The following is a 14,682-nucleotide window of genomic DNA, read 5'->3' on the forward strand; positions in this document are numbered from 1 at the left end:
GATCGACGTCAATACTGAAAATAGGAAGCTGGAACACAGCAAGCGTAACAAGTCGGCGATGGCCACTGGTACCAATGATCAACATCTTTTATCTACTGTTTTCACCGAGCCAACTTAAATCTTTTGAGGCTTGCAATTACTTCTTATTACAATCACCGGGTCAAAGTTTGGTCTGCGGGCCGCTTTTGTTTGAACGAGCAGACGACAAAAAAGTGAAAGCCGTTTACAACTAACTCTTTGTAACGCCGAATTAGAGCGCAGCTCTTGAGGAGGAGGGAAGGGTACTGGGGGCGGGGGGGGTGATGATGACGATGCCGGTGACGTCATCACTGATGATGGCGTCATCACATCGTCATCAGCGATGACGACGATGCGGATGCCGGTGACGTCATTGGGGGGGTCACGTGACCCTGGGGGAGGGGTCATGTGACCTTAGAATGACCTTGGGGGGCCACGTGACCTTGGTTACGCCGACGCCGCTCAAGCCGGGAACGGGCCCCTAAGAGCTGCGCTCTAAAAGCAGACAAGTTTGAACGATCAGGTGGCCGTGTGAATTTGAAGACTCGCTGAACCCCCGGGTGGTCCGGACAACTTGGCGGTTTTCTCTCGTTCATGTTGGAACACAACTACATCTGTAGCACAAAGTGTTGCCAGCATAAGCAATCGTAGTTCGACAGCGTCTGGTTAGCCCTTGTCACGAATACTATCCACGTTTTTGGACAAATGGAGGGGCAGAAACACATGAAAACTGATCTTCAAACCTTTCCAGAGTCTCTTGGTACAGTTCCGTCGCAGCATTTTGACGAGAAGGCAGGTTTTTTGTCTGGTTTCTCCCAAAAGAACGCAGGAATGCATGTCTCGCACCGCGACTTCTGCCCACCACCCCAGACCCGAAGTGTGCCCGACGCGCCACCACCGTGGCGTGACGTAGGAGAGCTGAGTTCATGTATACCGGTACTACAGTAGACTTTCTCCACAACGATGGAAGAGCATGATTCCTTAGGTGATATGCATGCTTCAATAATGGGGCAAACAAATCAGTGCTGCCCTTAACAATAAAACAAGATATAAAATCTGCACCCAAGAACAGCCTCGCTTTAATTTCTTTATTGCTTTTAACATTTCGGTGTCAACTTCCTTGATTGCTGAAATGTTCCTCAATATTACTGAAAAAAAGATGTGCTTGCATTGATGAAAGTGTGAATGTTGTGAACACATTCCTCAGCAAACAGCAGATCTCCAACAATATCTGGACCTGCTTGGCAATGGTAGCAATGTGTGTACAAATGTTCTTAGATCTAGGTCAGTTCACACACTTGGAAAATGCCCGACACCCTTTTGCGGCACATCCGCTCAATGGCATCTGCTACACTATCAGCTCGTCCTATGGACAGATCCGGTAGAACGTTGGATGCACATTACCTGCGGTGGAAAGTGGTTTTATTGTGGTTCTTATAGTAAACATAAGGTCTGCACAATACTTAACGCAAAAAGAGCATTCAAAAAATGTGTTTTTGCTGACCGTGGAGGCATTGACGCTGTGGCGCTAAGAACATTATCCACCCTTACCTGCTTGCATGCCGGCAACAGAAAACTGTTTTTGAATGCTGCTTTTCCGTGGAGCTTGTCAACTGATAGATCCAAGAACGTTGGCATGTATGGCCCAAGGGGAGGCATCTATTTTCCAAAGCACCGGTTTAGAAACCCCCATTTTATTGAATCCTTTCAAAAAGACGCCCAGTTTAGAGAAAACGGCAACGAACCTCCTTTCAGCAAATTTATTTTTAAGAAAACAATTCACCGAACTCCACTGCTTGCTCCAGCATTCGCTTGTTCTGTCTTCGCTGACGGTGAAGCTGAGCCAGTCAGCGAGTCGCTCGCTTGGGCGGCCAGCATATTCAGAGTATGATGGACACGTTTTCGTGCATGTCACTACCCTGCTGTTTTCGAAAATAGTACTTTTACGTTCTGTTTGTTTCACAACTTAAATCATGCCTCAGTGAATCATGCGCTAGCCTTTAGGTGCTTCCAGATTTGCTTATCTTAATTCAATCGAAGGGATTCACTAAACTGCGACCCTTTTTCAATAAATGCTGCTGTAAACTGAGCTTCGATAAAATGTGCCAGTCCTCGAAAACACGCTTCTATGATATGGTGTTCGGTCAACTGCCATAGACCCCTGCACGAGTGCAACTGAGCAGCAGTTGTAGGTACAGCACATTCTATTAGCATAAAATAAAGGCACACAGTCAAACAAAGCACCTCAGTGATGCCTAGGAGATCAGCGAACACAGAAATATTTTACACTGAGTACTATTCAGTTTCATATCTCTTAACATTACCGTCCCGCTTCGGCTAGTCCCTAGATTGTTGACAGCTGCCCCGGCGAGGATGCTTTCCGGACATTCGAAAATAAAACATCTCAGCACAGGTGCTATCCACCGTTTAACCACGTGTTCTTTACGAACATAACTCGGCTTCCAAACGATATTATAGAACGCCGTAAGTTAATATTTTCAAAACAGTAAAAGCGTATCTTGCAATTGCGCAGCATAAAAAGAAGTGCAGGTAGAGCGGATCCGTATCACATGAGCGAATTGCATTTTAGCGAACAGCGACATTGGTCACTTCCTACGTATCCGGATTCATACATAACCAGACTGTCGTTAGCAAAATTGTAGGTACTGAAAACAGGGAAATGAACGAGTGTGTGATGGGTTGGTAAGGGAAAGAAACGTGGACAAAAGGCAAACAAGCAATTTTGGAGACGACGACCCACCGAGCTAATGCTCTGTACGAATCTAAACCTCAAATACTACTTTCAGTACAAATACAAGATACCCACAATATTACGCGATAAATAGCCACCAAAATTAACGTACCAATTGGGCAGTGCTGTTCGTAAATCACGTAAATCGCCGAAATCACAGGACGTTCACGAAAGACGAAACGGAACGGCCATCTTGAAAAAATAAAAACAGTGATGGTGATAGCGATGTGTATTCTGTAAAAACTCTGAGGACAAATGCACTCAATGTTTTTTTTTTCCCTGATTTTTCTTCAGATTTATGTATGGCAATTGCAAAAACTTTGGAAAACTTACTTCCCCTAGCAAGACCTCGTGAAAATAATGGTAAATAATGGTAATAGACGTTTTGAAATACACTTGGCAATGTCCACGTGGAGCGAGTTTTTCTTTTGCATGGGTTGTGGCAATGCAAGAATGCCAACCTCCGATTTAAGGATAGACCTCAAAGCAGCTAAACCTGTGATTAAGGATAGTGGATGGACCTTTAAGCAGCTAGCATCGTTTACCCACCATCTTTCAATCAGAGCTCCACATTTCGACGTAACCACAAGCAGACGAACCTGCGCTCCACATGAACCTTTTCTCAGTAATTAATTGCAAAAAAAACACAGACTTGGGAACTTTTCTTGCTAAAAGCCTTTCCTTAAAAGTGTGAATGGTCAAAAGCCAATGCTACGAAAGGCTGAAATACTTCGGATATAGCATGTTAAGGTGGCAAGAAAAATTAAACAGGGATATCCATCTTCTTTCCATCAAACTTTTCGGAGCTTCATCTTTTTAATAATTACCTCCTCACATGTTTCACAGTAATCTGTGGCATGGATTTACCACACTCCTTTTGTGAAGTGTAGCAAGAGGTATACACCGTCATCAGAAAAATATACAATTTATTTATGACAGGGAGCCACGAGAGGGGAAGATGGCAAGACCCGATCCACCAAAAAGGAGAGGGCATAAGAGTGAGGTCTTGCAAGGCTTGGTCCGTGATTCAGGACGGTTTGAAACCTATGATGAATGAAGAGAACAAGGGAGTCCATCAGGTCAACAGCAACAATATCTGACCCAAACATGCAAGGCAATGAACAGCAGGGGCGAATTTGTCAGGCTGGTTGGAGTGGGGGTCGGTGGGAGGGGGGGGGCGGTTTGCAAGATGATATCACGGGCAAAATGTTGCCCAGGTGTGTTTTGTTGACCTAATATTTGTTATGTCACCAAAAACTAATAATTTCTTCCTAAGAAAAGCTGGAGTATGTTGATTTTTCATTAAGAAGTTAACCTCAAGGGGGGGGGGGGGGAATGTGACTCCCCCCCACAAAAAAAAATCTGCACATGATGCAGAGCACTTGAGTATACACCAAGAAACTGAGGGAGAGGAGGAGACGAGAGCATGTGGGGACGTCAGAATACAGAGCTCTGGTTGGAATGATTAGAGGGTCGACCTAGCTGCCTTTGTATCCACTGCAGTCATCAAAGGCGTTTGAATGTGAAAGCCATACCCTGGACACCAGCGTTCCGCGTTCTAACGTGTTCGAATGAGAGAACAAAACGCTGGATGCCGGCGTTCCATCTTCAAATGTGTTCGACGAGTGCAGCAGAGACAGAAGCTATCTTTGTCTCCACTGCACTCGTCGAACGCATTCAAATGCAAAAACCAAAAGCCAGACACCGTCGTTCCGCATGTGCAGAACAGACAAAGGCAGCTAGCTTTAGGTCTACCCACTAATCGTTCCAATCAGAGCTCTGCGTTCTGACGTCCCCGCACTCTTGTCTCCTTCTCTCCCTCAGTTTTTCGGCACAGAGTTCTGGGAGTTTAACAATGGCTAGCGAAAAATCCAACAGACAGCACCACATCCACAAAAAAATAGCTTTCTTTGGCATTTCCCAAAGGTGTTCTAAATTGCATAGCATTCATAGGATCTCTTCGCACCCTACCCGTCGCCCGGAGTCCACTTCAGGACTCCGGGCAACGTCCACTCGAAGGAGGGACCGTCCCGTGTGATCTGGCTGGTCCCTTGAAAACGGGAAACGTGTAGGGAAGTGTGAGAGTAGGCCAGAAGGGTGGCATACTCTCCCCGACATGATACAGAACGAGCAGGCTCGAAGCCAGGCGACTCCGGCCGGAATGTCTGCAGCTTACACCTTCTCAGGGGAGGGAAACCAGTGGCTCCCGCAAGTCACTCGGTTTTTCTCTAATGATCTTGTCAAGACTTCTTCAATACCCGTATCAAATAAAAGCGGTCATGACCGAAAACGTTACCCGAGAGATGTCCTTTGTAATGGAAGCACCCGACGAAATCGGTGACGAAATGGCGTGTTTTGATGTACGGACCCGAGAGAACGGGTCAAGCGGAGGGCTGAACATGGACGCTGAAGTTCAGGCTCACGAGGTTCAAGAACTGGACGAGTTGATTCGGTCCTACGGTGATGTCTTCGACGATAGGCCAGGTAGAACCACGAGATCCCAAAGAGCGCCGACCCGATTGCGTCGAAAGCGTACAGGGTTCTGTACAGTATCAAGGTGGGGGTACAGGAACAACTGATGGAAATGCTGGAAATGGTGCATCATACGGACATCGACAAGTCCGTGGGCATCCCCGATAGTATGCGTGAAGAAAGACAACAGCATGAGGATCTGTGTCGACTTCAGGAAGCTGAACGCGACAACACAGGATGCCTACCCCATGCCTTCACTCCCTGAGATGATTGAGACTGTGGGGAGAGCCAAAATAATCGGCACCCTTGACATGTCCCAAGGCCACTGGCAAATCGGTTTATCAGAGGAAGCTTTTTTTAAGACAGCATTCCGTACGGACACCGGCTTGTACGAATTTACGGTGATGCCGTTCGGACTGAAAGGAGCACTGGCGACATTCCAAAGGTTGGTGGACGACCTCCTGAAAGAGCACCGAGACTTCGCTCGGGCATACTTAGATGACATAGCGGTGTTCAGCAACACGTGGCAGGTGTTCAGCAACACCTGCTTCATTTGTGCACCATCCTAAAGAAGTTGCGTCAGGAAGGCCTGGCTCTAAAAAATAAACAAGTGCCAGTTTGGGAGGTGGGAAGTGCACTACCTGGGGCACGTGATTAGGGATGGGCAAGCACAACCTGACCCTGAAAAGATTGAGACCATCCAGGCGATCGAGAGGCCCCACACGAAGACAGAAGTCCGTTCCTTCTTGGACCTAGTTAACTTCTACCAAAATTTCATTGAAAACTTCGTGGAGCTGGCCGCACCGCTGACCGACCTCCCACATAAGGCTGAACCTAAGCAAGTAGTGTGGACGCTGTCATGCGAGAGCGCATTCAGCGCACTGAAGGAGAGAATATGCAGCAGTCCAGTGCTGCGGAGCCCAGACCCGAGTCGACCCTATATACTCCAAGTAGACGCTAGCAACAGGGTGATCGGGGCCATTCTAGCTCAAACTAGCGAGGGCGTCAAGCACCCCGTTGCGTACGCCAGCCGTAAGCTACTTCTTTGTGAGAAGAAGTATGCAACAATTGAGAAGTGTCTGGCAATTGTGTGGGCCATGAAACATTTTCATGTGTATGTTGATGGACAAAATGTCACAGTCCAGTCGGACCACAACGCGCTCCGATGGCTAAACAACAGCAGGCAGAACAATGACCGTCTACAAAGTTGGAGCCTGTTGCTGCAGGCCTACCAGATTAAGATAGACTACAAACGGGGTTGCTTGCATTCGAATGCGGACGCCTTGTCGCGTATCTATGGGCACTATGATCAGAATGTAGTGCCCTGCCAAGGCTTGCGATCTGCTTCTCCACTGAACATGTAGTCGCAAAGATTTTTCTTTTATTTTTACAAACCTAAACATTGAGAATGTGAAAAAAAAAAAAAAAAGAAAGTTTATTGTATTCAGAGCATTTCACTTGTGCGTGTCTGCTTCGGATGCTTAGTTTTATAAAGCAGTATTACAGGAGGAGTTGCACTGTGCAATGAAAACAATGGGCGTTTCGTGAGCAGAGGCTCGCAAATCTTGTATTTTTATGTTATCATTTCGGTTAAAGGGGCGTGTTGCGTAATTTTGTATCTTTTTGCCTTCATCGGGGGTTCGAGCATCTTTACTACACCTTGCGTGCCCCCTCCCGGGGTCGATGGGCCCCAAGTGGAGGCGCCAACGTGAACATTATAACCTTACACCTGTTTATATAGAACTCCGCATATAACTTCTTTGCCTACAAAGCTACTTTGTATTATTTTAGCTGCCCTTGACGCACATTGTGCCGCATTATGCCGTTGATGGCATGTCCCATCCCGTGTTGTCGACCTTTCGAGGTTGTACGGGGAATCGGCTATTGTAAACATGAGAGGTATATTAAGGACTTGTAAATGCGTTTGTAGGGGTCTATGATTGGAATGTTTACAGAGTCGGCGGCGGAGGGCCGTTTTGTTTTGGATAGCGCCAACTGAACTCATTTATTATTTTGCTTGTCGGGATATGTGTAGCCCTACCACAGGGACGAGAATGCATGTTAGAGGGAGAGAGTGAAAGAGAGAGACGAGGGTAGCTATGTTGGGAGCGGGAGAGTTGAGAAGGGGGAGTTGACTGAGAGACTTGAGAGGAGACACATCGAGAGCGATGCAGCAGGAGTTGAGATAAAAGGCCCATCAAGAGTGATGCGGAAAAAAATCAAGTGGATAAAGTGCAGGGGTGTCACTTAGAGAGTTAGACGGCAGAGGCCATTGAGTTTTGAGAACTAGCGAACTCTAACTATGCTGTAATTTTTGTGTATAACACCTGTATATTAAGCCAAGTTATTCAACCCTAAGTCTATGATCCCGACATCACTAAAACCCTTGACTGGCAATCGGCAACAACGCCGTCAGCACAGACCCGAAGACGAGCGACTTCATGTCACGAGACGAGACGAGATGAATATAAACTTTACAGACCAGATAAAAGTGAGTGACGCATTGGCTAACATTGCGTCTTGGTGTCATGAAAATAACATGAAGATATTAATATTAGCAAAACTCAGTACATGCATATTACAACAAAAAGAACTATCTTAAATTTTAGCTATGAGGTTGCTGGCATAGGATTGACTGAAGTAGACAGTTACAAATATTTGGGAGTGATTTTGTCTTGTGACCTTGGGTGGAAAAGGCATGTACAGTATGTTAAGAAGCGGGCAACTAACAAATTGTGGTACGTGAGGGGAACGCTGGGTAAATCTCCCCCTTCCGTTGAAATTCTTGCTTATAAGACAATTATTAGACCTGTGTTAGAATATGTGTCTGGAGTGTGGAGCCCATGGCAGAGCTCTCTGGTCAGTGAACTCGAAGATATTCAATTGCTAGCAGTGCATATAGTTTTTTCAGATTTCAGACAAACTATGTCTGTGACCGAACGTAAAAGGAGAGCCAATATAAGCCCGCTGTCAAACAGAAGAGAGAGCCAACGTTTGAAGCTGTTCTTTCAGATTTTCAAGAGTAGTATAAAAATTGATAGCGTGATTTACCTAAAAACAAAAAGTTTTTACTCGGACCGCTTGCATCACTCACAGACCGTAGCCCCTATTAAAGCTCGAATAAATAGCTATAAACAATCTTTTTTTTGTGCATACAATTGATTTTTGGAACAGCCTTCCCGGTGATGTTATCGATATTGATTCACTTTCTTCTTTCGGAAGAGCCGTAGATATTATTTTTCAGTGCTAAGATTGCATTTATTGCTGTTATGACATTATTTTTACTGTCTTTATTTTATTAGTTATTACTGCTGTTACATTTACTGCTACTGTTATTACTAGCCTTACATTTGGTTACTGTATTACTGTTGATATTGATTGATTTTCTTCTTTCGATTAAGTCGTAGATATTTTTCAGTGCTAAGATTGCTTTTTGTTTAGAACTGTTGTGTTTATAATTTGCAGGTATGACACTGTATCACCCCACTCCTGCCTTGGCCCAATATTGGGCCGGCAGTATTGATAAATAAATAAATAAAATAAAAAAGTGTGTGGCAACAAACTGAAAGAAAACTTGAAAATGAAGCACAGGTTGTCGATTGCTTGCTTCACAGAATAAATAGCCCAGCTCGCGTCCGATTTTGCTGCCCGTGGGACGCAGTTTCTTAGCAGAAAATCCCCTTTTTTTTCGGTTCTCGTTCCTTATGGCGGAAAAACCCCAGTCGTCTGCTCTTGTTCCTCTCCCGAGTGATGCATGACGGGAGTGCATTCTGGTGCACACTTGATTCTCAAGGTGCAGCGAGTGCATAGACGTGTGGAGTGGCGACGCCGAAATGAACGCGTGGAGTGTCGGCCGAAACAAACATGCTCCATGTTGCGAGTGGGTACGCATGGGCACGAGTGCCCATGCATACATGTAGTCATACACTGTGCACGAGCATGTGGCTTCGACTTTTATCTTGTTTGCGTGCAGAAGTGGCTTCAACGGCATTGCAGAAATTACACTAGCCTTGACAATGAAGTACAAAAAGGTTTACGCCAAGTCTAGACACTGTTGCAAGATCACCGAGCCAGGAAACCTAAACCGAGCCACCACTAAATGTGTTCCGTTTCAAAATGGTGTAATTGGCAAGACTGAACCGCCACCAAATGTGCTCTGCAGTAGAGCACAAAAGTACATCACCAGACATGAGTGTCCAAAATGTACTTACAATGGCTAGCGGCGCCTCATAAAAGTCATGCAATGACCCTCTGCTTGGCCACTTAAGCCACACGCAGTGCCGTGCAGGGTACAGGACGGCATCCATGGTGCAGTGATCCAGGGTCCCGCCCGTAGTGTTCCGCTGCTGCCTTGGACAAGGTGAAAGCCAGCTCACTGATGTCATGGTCCCCGGTACCTGTGGTGTGTAACCATTGTGTTTAAAGGTTATACAGCCACCGACCGATATTGCAGACCCGATGAGGATCGTGCAGAATTCCGAATAATTGAGCAGTATGAAAAAATGATTTTAGCCTAAAAATCACTTTATTATTACGACTTAAAACGCAAAGTTGCTGCAGCAAGTGATCGATGGTTTGCTGTACGGCATGGTACTGTATGGTACTTCGCATTTCAGCGAGTCATTTTGTCACTGTATACAGACGAAAGCATTCGGACAAGTTACGCGCTCACGGCTGCACAATGCTCGCCAACTGTAGGGCCAGTCGGTAGACTTTCCCCTCGGTGAAGGGCAAAGTCCGGTTTGTAAACGCTGTGCCGCTGGAATAAATGCGCAGATTGATCGCTACTTCCTTGGCGATACAATCGCTGCCTTCTCACGTCGACAAACGGGAAATACCGCAAACAAAAGCAGACGCCGTCATGACTTTGCAAAGTAAAACCGGAGAGGCCAAGAGCAGAAGAATTGCTTAGAGTGCTGACGTGCTACGAGGCATCAGCAACCAAAACCTGCCATTTAAAAAAAATATATACTAGTTTCTTAGCAGCACGTGACGTCACGACAACTGACAGCAGTGATTGGCAGGCGGTGTGCATTCTTGCCACTGAATTCATAACCTGTCACCGAATGTAGTTTTTAAACATGGCAGATATAATCTGGCCTGTTTTCGTCCACAATGCTGCCGCCTAGTCTGTCGCATAAATTATTTTTGTTGCTAAGGGGCAATTGGGGCTTTACGTAAACATAGGCTGGACGTGCGTGTGGGAAAAATAACACGAATGACGGCCCCCAACATTGGCTCTTCAAACAAACTGCCAGAAAACAAAAAGGCCAATATGTCAACATTTTTGTCCTTTCCCCATTTTTGGTGGCTGTCGTGTCAGATTGAAGTATAAGTAACTAGTAAAATAAAAATAAATAAAAAAGTACATAACAAAAGGTGTAAATAAACTCTGTAGATATAATACCAGTCCCAATGGTTTAACAAAGAGGCTGGCTTTCTCAGAATGCCCCCCTCTCACTCGAGTCCGTATTGAATCTTGATATGAAGTTGCCCCGAAAAAGCTGCAGAAAATGCACACAGTGACAGAGCCCATAAAGACCACACCTGCCTTTCACATGGCCTTTCGAACTAGATGCAGTACAGGACGCAGAACGGTACCCATGGGCTAGCTGCAGCTGTAGCCCAGTGCTTGTAGTATCTCGCAGCTGATGGAAGGGAGGAAGGCCAGCTCCTTCATGCCGTGGTACCGGGAAAAACAATACAGATGAGCCACAGACGTCAAGCGCCTCGAGTATTTCTGTGCATCCACGAAGCCAATCTGGGACAGCAACGACAGAAAACTTCAGTAACACAGTGAACAAAAGAGTAGGCATGCAGGCGAGCTGTAAATTCTGAACACAGCTAAAACCCAAGGCACAAGAAAGCAGAAAGCAAGAGGCCTTTCCACTTCCTTGCATGTCGGGTTTGAGTCTCGCACGGGGTAGCAAAAAAGCAACAATACTGGCTCCCTAGTCTTTTTCTGCATCAAGAAGCCTTGGAACAAAGAAATCCTACTGGTTATTCATCTTGTTTTCTCTTCTCGGGCGGATTATAGTGCACGGTGCGGAAGCAAACTGCCTAGAAAGGGCTCAACTCACACTTCCAAGAAAATGATTGGCGAGCAACCTCTCCATTGTGTGCTATGTGCACTGTACGTTTTAAGCAGGTCTGTTTTCTGCTAACACAACAGCGGTAGGAATGTTACTTGTGTCGAGCTGGAGAAGCCATAGTGGGGGCTACCCCAGCTACGCCCACGCTGGCTCTAATGGCGGTTATGTGCAACGCAGACAGCTTTCCCCATTTCAACCGAGTGCCTAGGCAGACACAGAAGCAGCCACATAAGACGATCGAGGGAAGACGCAGAGTTGTACAGGCGAAGAGGGAACGACATAGTGTAGCGAGCTTTTTAGTCCAGGCTATTCCTCCGAGAAATGCAGTCGGTGGAAATGTATGTCAGTTGTTCTTGCCATTAATTTAGGTAACGAATGCAAACATTATACTATTTTGCATCTTTTTCTACTGCAATGCTGGTCACCCGCAACGAAAAAACGCCACAAACTGAAAGAAAGTCTGGTTGCAATGTTAACACGGACACCAAGTCCACCAGGAAAAGCCATCTGTGCCATCCACCTGTTCATAAGCGAGCTGGAGTTTATCAAAGCACAACCGAGACTCTCTCGGGAGTATTTGGTTCCTTGTCACTAGTTATTGAATGAAAACACAGTGCAGTGTTGATTACTGTCAGCGCAGTCTTGCCACTAGCACTGCTGTCACTCGGGTGGCACATATTTCGCTGGCACGACATGGCCTGCGAGCCACATATATCCCTAAAAGGAAGCTGCATAGAATGCACTTACCGTGGCTAGCGTCGCCGCCCAGAGAGCTTGCACAAAACCTCCGCATGACACGCAGTGCAGTTCAGAACAGAGCAGCACTGGCTAGCCAGTTGCTGCGAAGGCTTGCAGTGCCTTGCTGCTGCAAGTCACCTCCTTCATGCCTTGTGGTACCCATCAGTTTCAAAACAAACGCTGATGAACCACGACCAGGCATCACCTGTAGCACAAGGGGGAAAAACATATGAATGTGCAGTCTCCTATCTGTTTGCTTTTGTCTAACGTCTCTGAGTTTTCTTTGAGAAGAAAACAGCAATGACACTTCTTTCACAGTAATGTGCAAAAGAAACAAAAACGGCTCGGTTATTATACTGCCTCGTAAGTTGTGTGCAGCAAAGGCACGGGTGCGAGGGCACAGCTCTGCAGAATGTCCTTTTGCGCGGGTACTCGTGCAAAAGAGGCGCTTTTTACTGTCATGTGCTCGGGCCTGCGCCTCTGCTGCACACAACTTATGATACAGAGTGTATAGCACGCCTCCGTGAGCACTCGCGTACGGCGAGAAATCCATGATACCCAGGGTACGATAGCAGGAAACCTCGCAAGGGTGCACGAGGCTGCAAGTGCGCCAGAATGTGCAACTGGAGGTGGTGACAGAATGACATAGTTTGAGAACATGAGTTTACTTGGGTCAAAATATAGAAGCGAAAAACGTAACTTCCTTGCCGGCTGATGTTTGGAGCCATCGGAGCACGATCAACTATTTGTTGTGATCGGGGTATTACGATCGGACGCGGGTTGATAAAGATTTGAAAAACCCGGAAGAATAAAACCTGTTGGGGGCGAAGACAGACAGCGCAGTTCCGTGTTGACATGGGATGTAATATCAAACACATTATTCCGCCGGATCAAACGTTTTTGTTTAATCAGGCTTAGCTCGGAAGTCTGCCGGCAGGTCTGGGATGCGGTTTTTAGAGCTCTTTTGGCGGGCTTTCAGGTTTCTGCGATGCGTGTTTTCATCGTGAGCACAGGCTCAAACAATAGGCAGCGGCGCCAAATGTATTTGAAACGAAGAAGCAGCTCGGACACGTGGAACGAACACATCGAAATCACATCACAGGAAAACGCAAATCACTCACCTTTTGTTCGACGATGGTTCGCAAGACACGATTCAAATCGACGACACTCGATTCGGTCACGATATTCAGGTAAAGGACGCAACAACGTAGGCCTTGCCGTTCCTAATAACTACATAAATACGACGATACGACACGATATAAACAAAGGAGTCGGAAAAACGCAATCTGAATTCTGAAGCGCAGAAACGCGGTCCCACGGTTGCAAAAAGCAAGGAAATAAACAAAATAAAAAAAAAAATAATACGTCAACAAAGTAAAAATAAGAAAAAGTTTCCTCGCTAAAAACCGTGACGTCACAGAAAACAAAACAAACAAAAACAAGCAAAACAAAATTTCTTTGTCACGTGACGTTATATTTGTGACGTCACTTCCGGTGACGTCGAGTCACGTGACCTGCCATTATTCCTCCTCCGAATCGCTCGTCTCAAAACCGGTCCGCCGGAACGCCGGCGCTGGCTCCTTTCCCCCTCGCTTTGGGTCGCCATGGCAACAGCAGGGAGGGGTGAAAGGAAGGGGACTCTCAGGTCTCCGCAATTTTTGACGTCAAGGCACCGGCGCCGATCGCGCGGGAACTTCGAATTCGGCATTTGGAAATTGTTTTTTTACTTCACGAATACTGAATTCCCAAATTTCAAATTTTGAGGGTAATGTCCCGGCATCGTTTTCAATCGTTTCGGATAATAAAAAAAAATATGATTTTGATGTGTCAGTGCCCCTTTAATGGCGAGTTTTCTTTACACAGCCACGGACAAATTTTTTCCCAGGTCCTAGCGCATAACAGCTTCGCTGTAAACTCCGTTCACCCATAATCCGAGACTGTGGCCAAAGCTACAATCGCGAGCGAGTGCGCGCTCGGCTTCGAGAAGCGCATATCTAGTGCAAGTGCTCCGTCTGTGGGAGAACGTTTCAAAGCAGTGACCTCGTGCTCGCTCATTGCATCGACTGCAGTCTGCTTAAAGGTACCCTGAAAAGAAAAAAATGTATTTTTAAACATTCTGATTGGGACAAGCATGTGAAAAACTATGGGGGGAAAAAAATTGATTTTTTTCAGCAATATTGACGTTATTTGGTTGGTAGTCACCACGTAGTCACCCTCTTTTCCACTTGTTTTCTCTCTGCATTTCGGGTGCATGGAGAAGGGGTGTATCGTGTGTATCGACGTTGGCCATCAAGTCGAGGTGGAGAGTGTTTTGGACCATCTTGTTGAGGAGAAAGAGGGCATGACCATTCCGTGACGTCGTGGACTTTGTGAGCAGAATTTAAAATAAATCTTGTGCCGTCTGTAGCTTCTTATTAATAAGAGGCTACAGACAATTATTAAAATCTTTTGGAGCAAGTCAAGAGTCTTGCTCCAAAAGATTTTTCAAGCATTGATAGTGTAAAATTAATTTCAACGCACGTCTCAACCAGACTGTTTAAAAAAGAACTTTTTTTTTCTTTTTTCAGGGTGAACAAAGCTGCCCATGCTGCCGCTCATGGGCAGTGGTGG

General features: G+C 46.0%; 2 long non-coding RNA genes across 3 annotated transcripts; both read right to left on the minus strand.

Annotated features, from left to right (window-relative positions):
• Positions 1–1,075: 1,075 nt before the first annotated feature.
• LOC121046522 lies at positions 1,076–2,929 on the minus strand. Its single transcript, XR_005798208.2, has 2 exons — positions 2,883–2,929; positions 1,076–1,677 (listed from the first exon to the last, which is right to left on the minus strand). It is a non-coding gene; the product is annotated as an uncharacterized LOC121046522 (long non-coding RNA).
• Positions 2,930–3,679: 750 nt separating this feature from the next.
• LOC115329890 lies at positions 3,680–12,277 on the minus strand. Of its 2 annotated transcripts, none has more exons than XR_003920181.2 (3): positions 12,082–12,277; positions 9,454–11,003; positions 3,680–3,814 (listed from the first exon to the last, which is right to left on the minus strand). It is a non-coding gene; the product is annotated as an uncharacterized LOC115329890 (long non-coding RNA). The 2 variants fall into 2 exon arrangements; XR_006077545.1 differs by lacking the exon at positions 12,082–12,277 and having other exon boundaries at positions 9,454–9,639; positions 10,790–10,899.
• Between the last annotated feature and the right edge of the window lie 2,405 nt (positions 12,278–14,682).

Source organism: Ixodes scapularis, unplaced genomic scaffold (assembly GCF_016920785.2).
Source record: "Ixodes scapularis isolate PalLabHiFi unplaced genomic scaffold, ASM1692078v2 PGA_scaffold12__126_contigs__length_90152505, whole genome shotgun sequence".
In the NCBI taxonomy this organism is placed as follows: Eukaryota; Metazoa; Arthropoda; class Arachnida; order Ixodida; family Ixodidae; genus Ixodes; species Ixodes scapularis.